This window comes from Suncus etruscus, chromosome 19 (genome assembly GCF_024139225.1).
Source record: "Suncus etruscus isolate mSunEtr1 chromosome 19, mSunEtr1.pri.cur, whole genome shotgun sequence".
Classification (NCBI taxonomy): Eukaryota; Metazoa; Chordata; class Mammalia; order Eulipotyphla; family Soricidae; genus Suncus; species Suncus etruscus.
The window spans coordinates 39,837,816-39,856,895 of record NC_064866.1 but is presented as its reverse complement, the minus strand read 5'-3'; the positions used below and the strand labels follow the sequence as shown (position 1 = coordinate 39,856,895).

Below are 19,080 nucleotides of genomic sequence, written 5' to 3'. Positions count from 1 at the left end.
AGTTCTTAAATCTTACTTCACTGTGTAATTATTTAAAGATTAAGAATTACTAATGGTAAATGGACCATAATACCATATAGGAATATGGAGACAGTCACCATGTCTGTGCCAGGCCAGCTCCATAGAATCTCTCGGTTCTCAACCCAAACTGTGAAAACTTATGGTACATGGGCCACACAGTTGAAAGCAAAAAATCTTGGGAGGAGAAGGCAAGTCAAGTACATGTCCCACTGAGGTCACTTTTGCTGCACCCATAAACCATAATTGCCATGTGAATGACCCTTCTTAACCACTCCTCGATAGTGCTCTGAAGTCATTAATTGGCCAAAACTCCAGATATGCTAGTATTTGAGCTGATATCATCAAGACTTTTTTGAAAAAAAAAAAGTCACCTTATCATACTTCCTGAAGCCCTGGAGGCTGAAAACACAACCCATAAAAGCCACAGTACCAGAAACAGTGTTTGGAACTCCTAAACCATGACAGTATTTTTTTAATGTTGTTATCCCCATAGGAATACAAAAAATTTGATGCCACTTAACTTTCAGAAACAGAACACCTAATATTCAGTAAGAGGATGATTAACCAGCAACAAAGGCTTTCTACGTCTCTGACAATAACTTAATGACCTCATTGGAGATAGAAAACTTCAAAAATTTTCTTGTTAATGATGTACTCTTAGTTTTCTCATACATATTCTTTCTATTCTTTCACTTCATTCTTTCACTTTTTTGTCCCCCCCTTCACAATACAGACCAGGCAAAGGGCCTGGGCTGAGGTGTATATGGGGTGCATTTACTGTACCTCCTCTTTCTATACAGCCAGTGTAAAGAACACAGCCTGTGGTAAGCATTGGGAGGCCTCATTCTTTTATTTTTAACAATTTATCTCCCACTAACCTGGACAAATTTATTATGATTAGTTATGTAAACTATATAATATAAGCTCTTTAAATAAAGTAAATCAAAATTTATTAAAAGAATAAGGAGATATAAACAAAGCTGGGGTGATGCTACAGTATGTAAGACATTTTTCTTACATTGCCTAACCTGGGTTTGTTTCCCTTCATCTCATATGGTCCCTCTGAACCTGCCAGGCATGATTCCTGAGCATAGAACTAAGATTAAACCCTGAAAACCTCCAGGTGTGACCTAAATCAAGCAACCAAAAAAGGAAAAAAAAAGAAGAGGAAATTGAAGAAAGAAGAGGAGGAGAAGGAAGAAGAAGAAAAGAAGAAGAAGAAGAAGAAGAAGAAGAAGAAGAAGAAGAAGAAGAAGAAGAAGAAGAAGAAGAAGAAGAAGAAAAAATTTGAAAACAAAACGGTTATATTAGAGTCTTCACCAACTTTGGTTTAAAATATATTAAATACAAAATTATTTACTGTAAAATTATATGCTGTAAAATTAATGAGGTATAATAGAATCATAGCATATAACTAGCCTATCAAGAAGGTAGTACTAAAATGATATTATATTTGACCACCATTTTGTGCCAAAAACTTTCCAATACTATTTAATTTAATCCTTTCTTTTTTATGATTTACTTGTGCTTTAAGTAATTAATTTATAAAATCTTTTTTTTTGTAATGGTTTTTATTTTTTTTCAAACAGAAAAAGCCATTTAATCACACATATACATTCATAGGACTTTAAACAAAATGTAATATAAAATATAAAAAAACCAAAACCCCACAACAAAAAAATTAAAAATTAATTAAAAATTAATTTATAAAATCTTTATTTAATCACCATAATTACTAGCATGATTGTAGTCATAAGCAGAATACCAGTTCACCAGTGCAACATTCCCACCACCAATGCCCCCCTCCAATCTCCCATACTGCTGCCTGGATTTGAGACAGGCATTCTACTTCTCACATTAATTATCATTGCCATGCTAGTTATTAGTGTAGTTATTTCCCTAACAGCACTCATCACTCTTTATGGTGAGCTTCATACTGTGAGCCGGTCCTTCCAGCCCTTAACTCTATTGTATCTGGGATTATTAAAAATAAACAAACCATAGATGAGTAAGACTATTATGTGTCTATCTCTCTCCTTCTGACTTATTTCACTCAGCATAATAGATTATAGATTTTACATATATATCACTCAGCAATTCGACTTCTAAGCATCTACTGCAGGACACAGAAACATTCATTCAAAAAAGACATCATTATTTATTGCAGCACTTATTTTAGCACAATAGCTAGACTATGAGATCAATTAGGTCATCCAACAATAGATAGTGGATAATTAAAGCATAGTAAATGCACCTTGGAATAATGTAAGTTTTAAATGACAAAACATTCCATTTTCAGAAAATTGATAATTTTTCTGGATGAAACTGGAGAACATCAAGTTCAGTAAAGTAAGTCATTAAGCAAACATCAGTTAGTCTCACTAATCTCACTCTTTAAAGTGGTATATAGAATTGCAGGATGAGAGAAAACAAAAGTTGTCCTTAGATTACCCTTGATTCTAGAGTACAGAAATTTGAAGGACAGAGAAGAAAGACTTTAAGTGGGGGTGTGGATTAAGAGGCAGATGGAAGTGAACAGATCAGTGTTTTGGGTACTGGGCTGTGTAGAGATGTTACATGTCTTCATATCTACATCACACAGAAAACATGAGATCTAAAATACAAGTATACTTGAAAAGGTGCCAGTCAATGAGGCAGACCAGGTGGTAGAAAAACGGTAGTTGGTTCATTGGTGGAGGAAAATTGACACTGGTAATAGGACTGGTTCTGGAAAACTGTATTTATTGAAGTCACCTATGAAAAATTTTGTAAGGCATGATGCTTTAATTATTAACAATTATTAAATAATAATTTAAAAAGTGATCCCTAGATAGCAGGGAGTTACTTCCCTGTTACTGGAAGTAAAATGTCTCAGTGAAAAATAACAGTGTGAGGATTTTAAGATTTGAATGAGCTCAGGCCAAAGAAAAGTCTAAGGTAATGTGATTTTTAAGGGAAAGATGGGTGAGAGATTAGTTCAGACAAAGAGACAAAGACATCCTTGTTTTGTATTTTGGATTCTGTGCCAAGGTTAGTAGAAGGTCGCTGGATAGTTTAAATGGGAAAGAAATTATCTGATTTATGTTTTAAAAGATTACATTGCCTGCTTGTGAGGAACAGACCATAGCAAACATGGGGGAAAAACAGAAGTAGGAAAATAAGCCTACAACAGTGATAGAGAATGACAATGTCGAAGATTAAAATGATGTAAATAGAAAGAGGAGAGAACTAATTCTAGAGATTTAATAGGTAATACTACCAGATAAGCTAATGAATTAAACCAGAGGAGTGAAAGAATATTCTTTGTTATTAAAATACAGAAATTAGGCTGATGATGATATTCTCTAAATTGAAGCCTGTCATTGATAAAAAATTTGGGCAAGTAAAGGTGAGAACCAAACTTTTGCTTTGGTTATGTTATGTTTGATTTTTTTTTTTTGCTTTTGAATTCCTCTTGGTCTAAACTTCTGAATTATACCTGATGGGGGAAGTGGGTAAATCCACCTGTCATGTTTCCCCCAGCCCTAGAAGCTGTATACATAGTCACATTCTATAGCTACAGCCACTCCAATGACCCAGCTTCACTGCTTTTTCACTTTTATCTGAGGAGACTACCTGGCTTTATATTCCCCTCCACCTTCCTTTGTGCCTCTGTACTTCCAGAAGACCAGGCAGCCACATCTAGAATGCTGGGCCTTCCACCATGTTTGCACAAACAGCTAATACCATAGACCATAGACTCTAGAACCATCATTATACCCACTGATCTCATCAGTCTAGCTCCACAGATCCTCTAACTTGTGGACCTTGTGGCTGCTTGTGTGGCAACTTACTTAGCAGTGCCACACCCCCATATTTTTAATACTTATTTTCTAATCTGAATAAGCCAAATTAGAAGCGAAATTATCATAGAAGTCAAATAAGCGCAACAAAAGAAACAACAACATACAGCTTAATTAGCAAAATACAGCTTCAGACAGTAACATAAAATAATTTTCCCAAGGTTGTTTAATGAATTTTTTTTGATAATTCAATAACCATTTAATTGTACCAAGCAATAGTATGTAAATTATTCAGACCTGCAAAGGGGCAGGCTTTAGGGAAATTGGGAAACTGATGAAAATTGTAGGGGGAATGTTGCACTGCTGGTGGGGTATTTGGTGTTGGGATATTGAATGCCAGAAATAACATAATTATAAACAACTTTGTAAATTACAGTATCTAAAATAAAGAATTTTAATTAAAAAAAAAAGACAGTTCTAGTGTGTTTGGGGAACCATATGGGATGTTGGGGATAAAATCAGGTTGGCCTTGTGCAAGTCAAATGGCCTTCCCATTGTACTATCACTTTTGTCCTTATATTATATTTGAGATACCTGTTAAACACACAAGTGGAGATGTAAGTAAATAGATCTGTGAGTTTGGAGTGCCTCTTTAATCGGGACTGGATTGGATGTTTTGTAATGATCAATTCTAGATAAAAAACCTACTGCTCTGATACTGGTACATTCATTTTAAGAAATAAGGCAGAAAGAGAAGACATAAGACAGTACGTTCTAGAAACCAGGAATACCAGAAATTCTCCAATGAAGTGTCGTGTTCTCTAGTGGTCGATAGGGGTAGATATATTGAACAGGATGAATGACAGGATCCATTGGCAGTTGAGATGGAATGTGCAGATAATGAACTCTGTCTCCATCAGGTCCGGGATGTCCTGATAATGGAACCTATCTCCGGCAGGTGGAATATACAGATAAGGGAATCATAAATGTTTACATTTACTTCTTGAGGCTACCTGCTTTATGGCTCTCTGTTTGGTGCCCTTAAGTCTTAAATGGTTAACAATCAATTCTCAAATCTGCCTGCTTTTAGCAAAATTCTATGCCTGCATTTCAACCCTGTATTTTCTGCCTGTTCTTAAAGAGGGTTCCCCACAATCTTAAAGGCGCTCCCCACAGGAGCAGAAAGCTTTTGTGGTTTGAATTCCTTTCTTGAGTACTGGATTTCCCGACACCATTTTTGTACCTTTTCTCTGTGTGAATTAGTTCCTGCGGATATCTCCAACTGAAACTGTTCCCCCTGTACTAATCGGGAAGGGGAATGGGAACTGCCTTTCCTGTCTGGGAGCTCGGTGGGACTCAAACCTCAACCAATCTCCTAGAGCAGAGGTGGACAACCTTTATTGTTTTTCAACTGAGCCAAATCTCGCCAAAACCACGATTAAAATTTATTTTGAGGGCCACATTTTTAAAACCGAAAATACATAGGATGGCACACTGTTTTTAGTTTCAATAAGTTTTTTCTGGAGACTATTCTGCATGCAAGTCTCCACATAGGTCGGGAGGATACAAATAACACAACTAATAAAAACTTTAGAGAGAGGATGCTGCCTCAACTCTGCGGCACCACACAGAAAGTCACGCCCCCCCCCCAGAAAGTCAAGCCCCCCCCCCCATACCACATGACCCGACTGGAGCTGTGTGGAGCTGACTACTGGGGCTGAACACACTGACAGAGGCCTGACTCCTGGAGCAGCCGCCTAGCACACAGAAGAGCCGCATTCAAAAGTGTTAAGAGCCACATGTGGCTCCCCAGACATATGTATTTAAGCCAGACTTGAGTTTCAATAAATGGAATTGGATTCAGTCTTGGCTGGAATCCTTTTCCCACTTTTGTCTGTCACCGTGTCTGTCTTTGTCTGTCTGTCATGTCTGTCTTTGTGTTTGCGTCTCCCTCCAAGAAAGAATAACCACATCTTAACTGGTGCCCCTGCAGGAAGGGCACTCACCTGCTCCTAAGATGGAGTGCTGCTCAGTGGAAGAAGACCAAGAAATGAATCCCTGCCTTCCGCAGACCCTTGCTTTTATTGACAAGAATCAAGTCCCACCCTAGGGTGGAAGCAAAATACCAAGTAAGGAATAATCCAATATACTATCACCAGGTCACACTCTATGGTGGAGTACAATTATTGATTGGGGTAGGGTCAGTAACCCAACTCTCCAATATTTTTAAGTTAAGGTAAAATGGGAGAAGTAGAAACCAACTTTGAGAAATCAACAAGGGTCAGGAGGTCAGGAGGAATATCATCAAGTATGGTGTCAGGGAAGCCCATAAAAGAGAATTCAAATAAGAGTTGATAGAAAACTGTAAAAGGCTCATGAGAAGTCAAGCACTATGAGAAAAAATAGTTTCCCAATGAATAACAAAATATAAACAATAAAGTAGATGATGATGAAATTTGGAAAGTTTTGCTAGAAAGAAGAGCAAAGAAAGTTCAAGGAAGTAAGATATGGGAGGATGTTGGCTTTCTGGTGGAAGGTTCTACTACACGATGCTAATTTATTATAAACAATATATTAATAAAGAAAAAATTTAATCTATATATAATATTTCCAATGAGAAAATTTTTCATTTTATATTGTATTTGAACATTTCTGATGCCACTAAATTTTGCTACAAGGCATACTGGATTAAGTATATTTTTATATTTTGAAATATTTCTTTAGATTATTTTATCATAAGTGACTTTATGTGTCAAAACATTACCTAAGTCAGAGATGTAACTCAATAGTAGAACACTTGTGTTGCATATATGAAATCCTAGATTTAATCCCCAGCATTACACACAAAGTATAATGTTAATTAAAATTCTATCCAGAATGTATAATATTATTCAGGCCAGTTCTCTGTAATTAGTTTTGAGTCTAATTACTTGGGAATAATAATAATCATAGAATATATCACTTTAGTGGTTTGTTTTGTATGATTTAAGATTATTTACAACAGTCTTTTTTCTTGCAGGGACACATCTGTTTATAATATTTGCTGTGTGCCTGTTAGACTTGTAGTGTATTTTTTTATTAATTTAAATTGTCATTAGAAGACTACTAGAATTATACTGACTATAGTTTCTTGAGCCATTTATTTATTTATTATTTTAGTTAAGTGCTTTTCTTTTTATCAATTTTGGAAGCTTTAAATTTTAGTGCAATTAAATAGGCTGGTTTATAAATGCTTAATTAATTAACATTTTTTTCTTCTTCACAGATTGTCTGAATCAAATGTTAACCTCAAGAATCAAGACTGTCTCTTCCTTGTATCTCTTGGCATATGTTTGAGGATAGCTAGTTTATTTAATTCATTTTGAATTTAGAGTGTTAGAATATATTCATCAAGAATAAACTGTATTGTTAAAAAAACTATCTAATAAAATAGTTTTGAAAGGCTAATATAGCAAAGATTTTTTTATCTATACTCAAAACAATATCAGAAATCTCCCAGTTTATTAGGATTAGGAACTTTCACAAAAGAAAGGATTATGAGATAAGTACAAACATACACCAGCTGGTAAAGTAGGCTATGCCAGCACACCTCTGTAGACCTTAGTACTCCATTCTCATCAAAAGCCTGCTTGGATTTTTAATACAGAACCATTGACTGAACACTGCATATTGCATTTAGCACTGTCAACAGCCCTTCAAGGTAAGTAGTACTATCTTCATTTTACTTGTTGCACAGGCAGGGTTGCTTAACTCTCAGATCCATTCCTTAAATTCCTGAGTCTCTAGCTCTCTATTGTCACCCACTATCTGATATGACTCTACTTATTTTGTCATTAGTGCTAGTCATAACACGGATCAACGTTGACCACTCTTCTCTCTCTCTCTCTCTCTCTCTCTCTCTCTCTCTCTCTCTCTCTCTCTCTCTCTCTCGTGTGTATATGTGTGATTGTGCTCCTTCCACTCTTGCCTTAACTTTCTCTCACCTTAGATATCCAGGAAGGGAACTTCCTTTGTAGAGGAATTTGGTTCTTTGTTTTCTTCCAGACCATAGGTATGGAATATGCCACATCCAAGGCAACTCATCACTCTGCTTCCCATCACTCTGTTAACCCACATCCTAAAGACCGAATCCTGCTGCTCATCAGTCCCAAAGGTTAGATCTAGACTAAGTCTGACTTCCTATCACTTCTCCAGGTACTTTCCACCTGACTATTATGGTTTGTCTGTGACTCTGGTGTAAATGTTGGAGAAGGCAAGGCCACAGGATTTGCAATCAGGTGAGATTCTTTATTATCATTATTATTATTAACTTTATTTAATCACCTTGATTACAACATGATTGTACTTGGTTTTTAGTCACAAAAAGAACAGCTCCCTTCATCAGAGCAACATTCTCATTACCAATGTCCCCAATTGCCCTCCCCCCCAACCACGCCTGTATTTGAGACAGACATTCTACTTCTCTCACTCATTAACATTGTCACCATAGTTGCCAGTGTAATTTTTATCTCTAATTGCTCTAACCACTCTTTGAGATAAGCTTTATATCGTGAGCTGGTCCTTCCAGCCGTCATCTCTATTGTCTCTGGGCATTATTACAATAATGTCTTATTTTTCTGAGTCTAAAGTTTGTGATTCTGTTTTGTGATATTTTATGGCCACTCCAGCCCTTTTAAAGGTGTTGTTTGCTTGGATAATTTTCCTCCAGCTTTTGATTTTGAGTCTATATTTGTTTTGACTATTCAGATGTGTTTCTGGTAGGGAGAAAAATGTTGAATTCAACTTTTTGATTCATTTTGCCACCCTGTGTCTCTTAACTAGGTGCATTTAGTTCATTGACATTGAGAGAGATAATTGTCATGGAATTTTATGTCATCTTTGAATAGAAGTTTGTTGTGTCTTTTGTTCTGTCTTGTCTTAAAGTAGACCTTTAAATTTTTCTTTTAAGGCTGATTTTGAGATTTTGATTTCTATAAATTTTCTGAGCTGTTGTTCATCTGTGAAGCAATTTCTACTTCCCTCAAACCTGAAATTGAGTCTGACTGGGTGCAGTATTCTAGGCAAAACATTCATTTCATTCAGTTCTGTCACTATATACCACCACTGCTCTGACCTTGAAGGTTTCTTGTGACATGTCTTCTGGAAATCTTAAGGATGCGCCTTTGTATGTAATTTCCCTTTTTGACCTTGCTGCTTTCAGTATTTTTTTCCTATCTGTAGAATTTGTCAAATTGACTAGAATATCTTGGGATGCTTTTCCTTGGGTCTCTTTTAGCTTGTACTCTTTGGGCAAGCAGGATTTGGTTGCATGCAATCTTTACCTCTGGGAGTTTCACTGTAATGATGTCCACTGTGGTCTTTCTTTACTTATGCTGGGCCCTAAAGATATTATGTCTGCTGGGGCCTTTCTTGGCTATCTCATGCAGAAAAGCATGACAAGCCGGGAGCAAAGAGGGAAAACCCTTCTGACCACTCTTATTCAGAAAGCTTATGACTGATTCTTGCCACTCAAGCATAGAATTGCTCGGGGAAGATATTTTACAGGGGTGATATTTTCTCAAGTGATGCTCAGGAGATACAATGGCCCCTCCACTCAATTTGTATCTATCCATGTAGAGGATTAAATGTCAGAAGAACAAGATGCAGTGCTGCGGACTGTTTTATCCTGATGAGATAAAAAGTTCCTAAGCATAACCTTAGTGAGTTCATTTTCTCACTGAGAGTCAAGCGGAAGCACGAAGAGGCGAATATGGAATAATGAATTATGAAATATGAAATAAATGAGACCACACAGAATGCATGGGGACGTGCATCTAGAAAGACGAAGACAAATTTATTTTTTGAGCTGGGTAACTTTTAAGGGTTGAGCTTTGGAATGTGGGGTGTAATTTTGGAGATCAAAGAAAGTAGGAAGCCATGGCTAAAATCTGCATATTAAAGAGCCGATACTGAAGGTGAAAGGCAGTTTTGTTGTGGGTTAGCTTTGTTTTGGGTAAGCCGGAGAAACCAGGTAATTTTCAGGGAAGTGGGAAGAGAGAGAAATGATTTAGAGTTTTGGGGAAAACTGAAAATTGCTTTACTATGAGCTAAGTTTTGGGAAAAAACATGATCTTGGCGCCAAGGTAGCAGAGATCACAGAGAGCTGGTCAGTGGGAGACTTTTGGCAGGATTTGTACTGTGCTTCTTTGTTAGAAAGATTATAGAGGCCTGATTTCTAATAATGGTCAAAAATAAAGAGAGAGATAGTTACAGCCACGTTTTAGAATTATGGTCAAACAATCCACGCAAAGGGTCAACTGATTTTAACTGCTCTAAGCGGGCCTTTTTGGCAAATAATTCTTTTTCAGGAGTGCAACACTTTTCTGATGTGTGTGCCCTTCTTGAGTGGGGTGTAACAATGCAGTGCAACTCCAGTCCTTAGATGCCAGAAATTACCCGGACATACCAGTTTTGGTTGGAAGACTATGAATCAAAGTCAGTTCCAAAGTGCTTTAATCCTATACTATCTTTTCGACTTCTTCTAGATATGTTTTCTGATATTTAGACATTCAGAAAACATTATTCTGTGGATAAAAATGTTCTATAAGGTTTAATGTGCTTTATGAAAAATTATCAGACTGTGTGTATAAATCTTATAAAATAAACATATATTTAATCCCTAGTAGTTTCTTTTATGGATAGTTGGATGGTCACATCCTAGTCCTTAGAGTTATTTCCCTGACCCCTAACCTAGTAGCTTTTAGAGTTTTCACCAACTTTAGGAATCAAATAGCTTCTATTTTCAGCTCTATATTTTAGATATGATTTATATTCAATAAAGAAACTTTTCCAATTTTCCCTAACTACTTACAGAAATGGAACAGAACTCTAAATTCATTCATATCACTTCCTGTTAATCTAGCGCTTTCACCTGATGGTTTCTTCAGCAGATAAGGAAAAAAACTAAGGGACCTAAGGTTTCTAGGGCGACTATTCTCTATTTGGGACCTCATTTAACACTATCCATTAATAGTCTCACTTACTCTTCCAAATAGTATTCTTATCAGTATTCTATTCCACAGTTCAGAAAGAAGCAATGAGGAGAATTGAAGCATTTTCTCATTACAAATAAATAATAGAAGCCAAATTTGAATTCATGCCTATGTGTGACCCTCCACAGCACACATTGGCATACTACTAATAGCTGCTAGAGAAATCACATGGTGACTACAGGTAACACATTTCACTCACAGCAGGATGTACCTCCTTGCATATATATATCAACCCTCCTCAATGCAATATTACAAGGATGAATTGTCCTTGAAAAAGTACTGAATGCCAGTGGCCAGGGGCCAAAGTGAACCTTCAATTTGAGAAGATAGCAGAAAGAGCCAACTGGATAGCATTCACAATGATGTGGCTCAGAGACAAGGCAGAAGCAATTGGGCTTATTTAGTCTCTAAAGTGAGGCAAAGAGATGGACTGAATGGTAGTTTTCAGACAGAGCAAACGTTATTATGCTGAAGAATTTACTCAGCTGTTTCTTATTATCCTTAAGAATAACACCAAATGAATCTACATTAAGAAGCAAAACTAGAAAAAAATACAAAACTTCCTTTCTTTCTAACAGGAAAGGCAGGCATGGGGAAATGATGAAGTCTTGTTTGTAGAAGGATACCCGTCAATGTTTAGAAAAAATAGCAATAGCTTATGTCAGATTGTATAATACTGTTATAGTCCCTTCCCATATACTTTTCTAAAACCTAGAAATTTATCATTTTTCTTTTAAGAAGTATGTAAAATACAATAATAAATATAAGTAAATTAATCATTATTTTACAGATCTGTTATTCACTATCAAACAGAGAACACTTTTAAGTGGCTGCAAGAAGAGGCCTAGGGCTTCCCCACAGGAATTTTTGTTACCCAGACCAGTGGTTCTATGTAAAGTCCCTTTGGTGCTAAGATTTAACCTGGCCATCACAGTGTACAGTACTTCCAGGCCACACTTTGCTGCCTCTAAAATTCACTTTTAAAAATCATTTGATCATCTAGTACTAAGGATTGATTGAATCAGGATTAACTTCATAGAAAGCATGCATCTTTTTTTTTGGGGGGGGAGGGGTTTTGTCCACACCCAGCAGTGCTCAGGGGTTACTCTTATCTGCTCAAAAATACCTCCTGGCAGGCACAGAGGGACCATATGGGATGCCGGGATTCGAACCAACCACCTTAGGTCCTGGACCAGCTGCTTGCAAGGCAAATGCTGCTGTACTATCTCTCTGGCCCCGAAACCATGCATCTTAATCCCTTCACTGACTCTCCAGTCCCGAAATATCTGTTATTATTAAATACATCTGTATTGCTGATTCTTTTGAGTTTACTGCTCTATTTATTTATTTAATATTTAACACTGAAGTTGCTTTTATACATGACTTAATTATATGGTTTTATATTATTGGCCAAGGTTTGAGCCAATTAATCCCCTCCCTTACATTATTTTATTTGAATAGAGATATAACAGAAACCTTGACTATGATAAATATATGGAAAATGGGGAACCATCATTTTCTATTTATTCCACAGGGTAAACATGAGAATTGAAGTAGAGATAAAAATATTGGACTTCTAACTTTAAAAAGAGAGAAATATTGACAGAATAGATTCAAATAAAAGGAAATAATGATTATTGACCAAAGATTCTACTATGTTCCAGCTTCTTGGGTTTGATTTCTCCTAGAGGCTAGGTACTTTTCTGTCATGTATCCCAAAGTCATTTGTAATAAATTATTCTTTTGTTTAAACTAAATTGAGCTGTATTTCTATTTCATAAAGCTTAATAATGTTAACTATTACTCATAACAATTTGAGAGAATTACTATATTGTTCACTACTAACCATAGCACTTAACCTAATTAACCTTGTTTATTTTCATTGTGTATATGTACCACAACTTCTTTTTCTTTTTTCTTTTTTTGGTTTTTGGGTCACACCCAGCAGTGCTCAGGGGATACTCCTGGCTCTATGCTCAGAAATCGCTCCTGGCACGCTCAGGGGACCATATGGGATGTCGGGATTCGAACCACCATCCTTCTGTATGCAAGACAAATGCCTTACCTCCATGCTATCTCTCCGGCCCCATACCACAACTTCTTTAGCCACTCCACTGTTGTCGGGCATCTAGGCTGTTTCCACATTCTGGCAATTGTAAACAGAGCTCCAATGAACATATGAGTGGAGCGGGCATTTTTGTATTGTGTTTTTGTGTTCCTAGGGTCTATCCCTAGGAGTGGTATAGTTGGATCATATGGGGATTTAATTTTCAGCTTTTTGAGGATTTCCATTTTGTTTTCCATAAAGGCTGAACTAGGTGGCCTTCCCATCAGAGTGATTGAGAATATTTTTTTTTTATCCACAAGCCTGCCAGCACTGATTTTTGTTCTTTGTGATGTGTGCTAGTCTCTGTGGCATGATATGGTACCTCATTGTTGTTTTGATTTGCATCTCCCTGATGGTTAGGTATGTGGAGCATTTTTTCATGTGCCTTTTGGCCATTTGTATTTCTTCTTTGAGGAAGTATCTGTTCATTTCTTTTTCGCATATTTGATGGGGTTAGATGATTTTTTTCTTATTAAGTTGTCAGTTCTCCTATATCTTAGGAGGAATCACCGCTGTCCAAACAAGTGGAAGTAGAGATAAAGGAATGGGACTACATTAAACTGAGAAGTTTCTGCACCTCAAAGGCCACCCACAGAATGAAAGAAACTATTCACCCAATACCCATCAGATAAGGAGTTAATATCTAAGAAATATTCACACCTCTTTAAACAGAGCATCCTTTTCCATTTTAAAGATTTTTTTTAAAAAAAATAGTAAGATTCTCAGTTACTACAGTTAAAAAAGCAGGCTTGTTAGGCTAAGTTCCTGTTTTTATAGATCAAAAAAATAATATTAACATTCTATTATATCCAAATACACATTAAATGCTTTGGGGAAGCAAGCACTTTTCTAGGTTCTGAACTTTTATTTATATTTATCTTTTATTTAAATGCCATGGTTACCAAGTTGTTTATGACTAGGTTTCAGTCTTGCAATGCATACTACCCTTCACCCCTTCACTAATGCACATTTTTCATCACCCATGTCCCTGTTTCTCCCTCATCCTTCTCCCTATCTTCCTTTGGGACAGATCTTACTCCTCCCTCCCTCCTTCCCTTTCTTCCTCTCTCTCTCTCTCTTTCCCCCTTTTTCCATTTTAGTGTACTTTGACTGTGTGCTTTGACTATTATTAATGAAGACATACCATGCATATCACTTTATCCCCTTTCAGCACCAAATTCTTGTTCAGAGTTCAGAGTTCCAACTATTATTGTCATGGTGGTCCCTTGTCTACCATAGCAAGCTTCCTACCATGGACTGGTTTTCCTAACCCTTATCTCTATTGTTTCTGGATATTATTACCATACTATTTTTTTTATTTTTTGTATCCCACAAAGAGTGAGATTATTCTATATTTATCCTTCTCCCTATGTCTCATTTCACTCAGAACAATACTCTCCATATCCATCCATGCATAAGCAGATTTTATGACTTCACCTTTTGTTAATAGCCGTATAGTATTCCTTTGTGTAGATGTACCACAATTTTTTTAGCTACTCATCTGTCCTCAGGTACTTGGGATGTTTTTAGGTTCTGCCTCTCATAAACAGTTCTGCAATGAATATAGGAGTGCAGAGTGCTTTTCTGCATAGTGTTTATCCTTAGAAGTGGTATTGCTGAATCATATGAAAGCTTAATTTTCAGTATTTTGTTGACTATCTATATTTTTTCCCAATAAAGATTGGACCAGTCTTCATTCCCACCAGCATTGGTTGTTCCTATTCTTTGTGATTTGTGCCAGTCTCTGTGGTGTATTCTTTGATATCCCTGATTAGTGATGTGGAACATTTTTCATGTGCCTTTTGGCCATCTGTATTTTTTTTGAAGAAATATCTATTTCTTTCTTCTCATTGTTGGATGGGGATATATTTCTTTCTTGAAAAGCTCTACCAGTGTATTGCATATTTAGATATTAAGGGTTCTGAACACTTTAAAAAGTAAACAAACAAACAAACAAAAAGAGTTACCTATCATATATTTAACCTGTGTTTTGTTATGTCTTTCTTTTCCATCTTTATATATATATATATATATATATATATATATATATATATATATATATATTGTCCTGTTCTCTGGATATGGAAGTATTTTATTCAAACAACACAAAATCACTTCGATTATAGATATCACTATAAAATATATTTAAAAACTAGAAAAATTGTTCTGCTTCAACTTGAAAAATGAATATATTTTAAAACAATTGAAGTAATTCTGCCTTGCAACACTGTACACTTTTCAGGTCTATCAGTTATATATCAAAAACTATATTGGGTAGTTAGTTTCGTAGCCAGACAATTTTACATATCCAAAGACATGCTCCTACTATCTGATATATGATCAACATCTTCTACTACCAACCAAGTAATCAATCTACTTATTCCATCACCTCTTCTGTGGCAGTAACTATTATATTCTGTTGTCAGAGACCAGTGGTGTGTGTTGATTTGGTTTGGATTTTTTATTAGCTATATTTTTACATTTAACTAATGAGTAAAATTTTATAACATTTGTCTTTCTCCAGAAATATATTATTGAGCATAATTCCATAGTCTGTAAATGTTTTAAATGACAATATCCCATCTTTTTCTTAGATGAATAGTATTCTATTGAGTATTTACCATAACTTATCAATGGTTGTGATATTTGATTGTGTCTATATTTTGATTGTTAATAGTGCTTCAATGAGTATAAGGGTGCATGCATTTATGTCCAGAAAAATAATTACTAATTATCTAGTAATTGCATTTTTAATATGTTGAGGGAATTCCATATATCTTCTATTCTAGTTGCATACTTTATATCTTCATCAACTTCTCTTCTACTCATTCTCATCAATAATAACTATCTGGGGACATTTGGTCATAGTCATCCTAACTACTTTGAGCTGAACCTTTATTATGATTTTCATTTGTATTTTATTTATTTTAGCAATAATGAACATCCTTTCATGGATATATTGGCTATCTCTCATTTCAATGATGCCCATTTCTATTCTCTGATCATTTTAGTAGAGGTTTTTTTGTCATTAAAGAGTGGTATGTGTTATTTATTCTTTGTATGTATACCACTTGTTTGATACATATTTTGCAAAATCTCTTTCCATTCAATGGGCTTCTCCTTTGTTTTTATGGTGCCTATTTCTGTTCTCTTCTATATACCACATAAATTTTTATCTAGTCATTGCTTAAAGCCAATCTCTAATTTTTATAATAAATTATATAATAGTAGGAACATTTTGAAAATTTATAAACATTTATTATTTTCCAAGCAACAGTGACTTGCTAAAGTTAAGGATGAAATGAATTATAACAGAAATGCAGTAAAACTTGAATGTGTAGACTATTTCCTTCACTGAGTAAATTTTTATGCAGGAGAGGTATTGCTGGGTTGCTGAAGGTATTTCCTCACCTGATTATTTAAGTGGAGACAGAATAGAAATATATTACTATGCATTCTGTGGTAGGTAAAATGCTGGCTAGAGTTCACATTTATCATTTAACACTCACAATAGCACAATGATATAGACTTTTTTTTTTTTTTTTTGGTTTTAGGTTCACACCCGGCAGTGCTCAGGGATCATTCCTGGCTTTACGCTCAGAAATTGCTCCAGGTAGGATCAGTGGACCATATGGAATGCCTGGATTCAAACCACCATCCTTCTGCATGCAAGGCAAATGCCTTACCTCTATGCTATCTCTCTGGTCCCTGATGTAGACATTTTTATAAAAATAATTGATTAAATTCTTATAGAGAAGTAGCTGATGGAAACATAACTAATAAACGACAGAGCTAGAAGCCACATCTTTGTCTCCCAGATACTGAACTCACTTTGTCATGCTATCTACTACACTGGGAATTGTACTTTCCAAATATAAAACAGAGCCTTGGATCACTGGCACAATTCTCCAGACAATACAAGACCGATAAATATTTAGTAAGAGCCCATCTAAGGAATTTATCTGGTGCATAGTAAATAAAGCAGCTAGGACCAGGACTGTGGAAGTGACAACTTACAACCACTTGACCAGCTAGAAAAAGTCTCCAAACCCTTCAATGACATTGGATTTTCTTCTAAATTAGTTTTTGAATTAGGAACAAAATATAGGTGGAGCATTGGCTTATCTCTGAGACATCCCCAACCCTAATTCCACAAGCTATATTGCACACAGGGACAAATTATGGCCTTGTGAGTACCTGGCATGCTCTTCTAATGCTCATTATTCTACTAATTGTTTTATGCAACTGTTTTATGCTTCTAATGTATAAGGCAAACATGGAACAAGTGACTTGGAAGTAAACAAGTGTTCATTTGCTCCTGAAATGACATTAATTGTACCTGTCAAGAGATTTCCACTTGAAAAGATTTAAAAAGAAAACTAGAGGGTTAGTGGACATTTAGAACTCAGACTCTGAAAAGTTCAACTGTTATGTTCCTCTGGGAATTTTTACTCAGAGCACTTACCAGGATCAAGTGCCATAGGAGCCTAAGAAATGGAGATGTGCAGTGGGGTTTGAGAAGTTTATTTCTGGGGTAGGTGTCTTTAAAAATAAATACATCTTATTCTTTTAATCCTGTGCAGGAATTAATCCTTAATGTTAATGTTGTAAAGACAATATTCTAAAGACTGAAAGTATTTTTAAGATTATTTCATGCAGGGCCAGAGAGATAGCATGGAGGTAAGGTGTTTGCCTTGCATGCATTAGGATGGTGGTTCAAATCCTGGCATCCCACGTGTACCCCCGAGCCTGCCAGGAGCGATTTCTGAGTGTAGAGCCAGAAGTAACCCCTAAACACTGTCGGGTGTGACCCCAAAACAAAAACAAAAACAAAAAAAATAAGATTATTTCATGCAAAACCTGATCAATGCAATTGCAATATTAAACCAAATCTACTATATCTATCTACCTATCTATTTATTTATTTGGGGAGATCTGCTAATATTCTCGGGAGTGTACAGAACTTGTTTTCAGAAACTTTCTACTGAGGGGAAGCTCTGGGGGTGGTGTTTTGTGGCCTTACAAGGACATCATGATGCAGCTATTTCATTCTTAACTAGATGCTCCAGCCTTTGCTCATTTTGTGCTGTGACAATGAACCTCATTCTATCACAAACTTTCTCTGATTTCTCAGAGTTGAAGGATGGCATATTTTACTTGACAGCAGACATTCCTAGAATTGACAGGTCTGTTCTGAGCTGTATCTATGATTACCACTAAATATGCACCAGATAAATGGCGGGTTATATGACATTTAAATTTAAAACTGTTTTTAATTAAATAATTTTTATTTTGACCAAAGTGGATTACAAATCTTTCACAGTAATATTTTAGGCATATAGTGACATTGAATCAGGGGCATTCCCACCACCAGTGTTGTCCTCTCTCCACCTCTGTTCCTAGCATGCATCCTATTTCCCCTCCTTTGACCCCAGGGCTGCTAGTATAAGTAGTCCCCTTGTGTCTAGTTTGTTGTAGATTGGGTTTAAGTTCTGTTGTCGTTGGCTTTGGATTTGGTGTTTAAGTCTGATCATTTTTTATTTCTTTTTTTTTTTTTTTTGCATTTTTTTGGGCCACACCAGTTTGATGCTCAGGGGATACTCCTGGCTAAGCACTCAGAAATTGCCCCTGGCTTGGGGGGACCATATGGGATGCTGGGGATCGAACCGTAGTCCTTCCTTGGCTAGCGCTTGCAAGGCAGACACCTTACCTCTAGTGCCACCTCTCCGGCCCCTATTTTTTTATTTCTACTCAATGTTCATACACTTGTTTGGTCTTGATACTTTCCATTATTTCCCCCTCAATTTGTGAGGCAGAACAAGATGGTTCAAGTTATGTGGTTCTGTTTGGAGGGAAGAAAAAAGAAAGAGAAAAAAAAGGGGGGGATAAAACTCAAACAAGAAAGAAACAGGAGGAGTCCAAGAGGCTATAAAAATCAATTAAAGGAAGGGAAAAAGGAAGAAAAACATAAAAACCATACAAAAATTCAAACAAAAGAACCCGAAAAGCACCACAGCAATAAAGACAAGAACCAAACAATAACCATGGTCCTGAAATAAAAATAAAACAAAGCACACAAAAAAGGCAAAACAACAATAATAACAACATAACAAAAACTTAATTTGTGCTTTTTTTTTTT

The 19,080-nt window shown here is 36.0% G+C and overlaps 1 non-coding gene across 1 annotated transcript; it reads right to left on the bottom strand.

Moving 5' to 3' along the window:
• Positions 1 to 729: 729 nt before the first annotated feature.
• Positions 730 to 862, bottom strand: LOC125997766 (small nucleolar RNA SNORA51). The gene has a single exon (XR_007491785.1). It is a non-coding gene; the product is annotated as a small nucleolar RNA SNORA51 (small nucleolar RNA).
• Between the last annotated feature and the right edge of the window lie 18,218 nt (positions 863 to 19,080).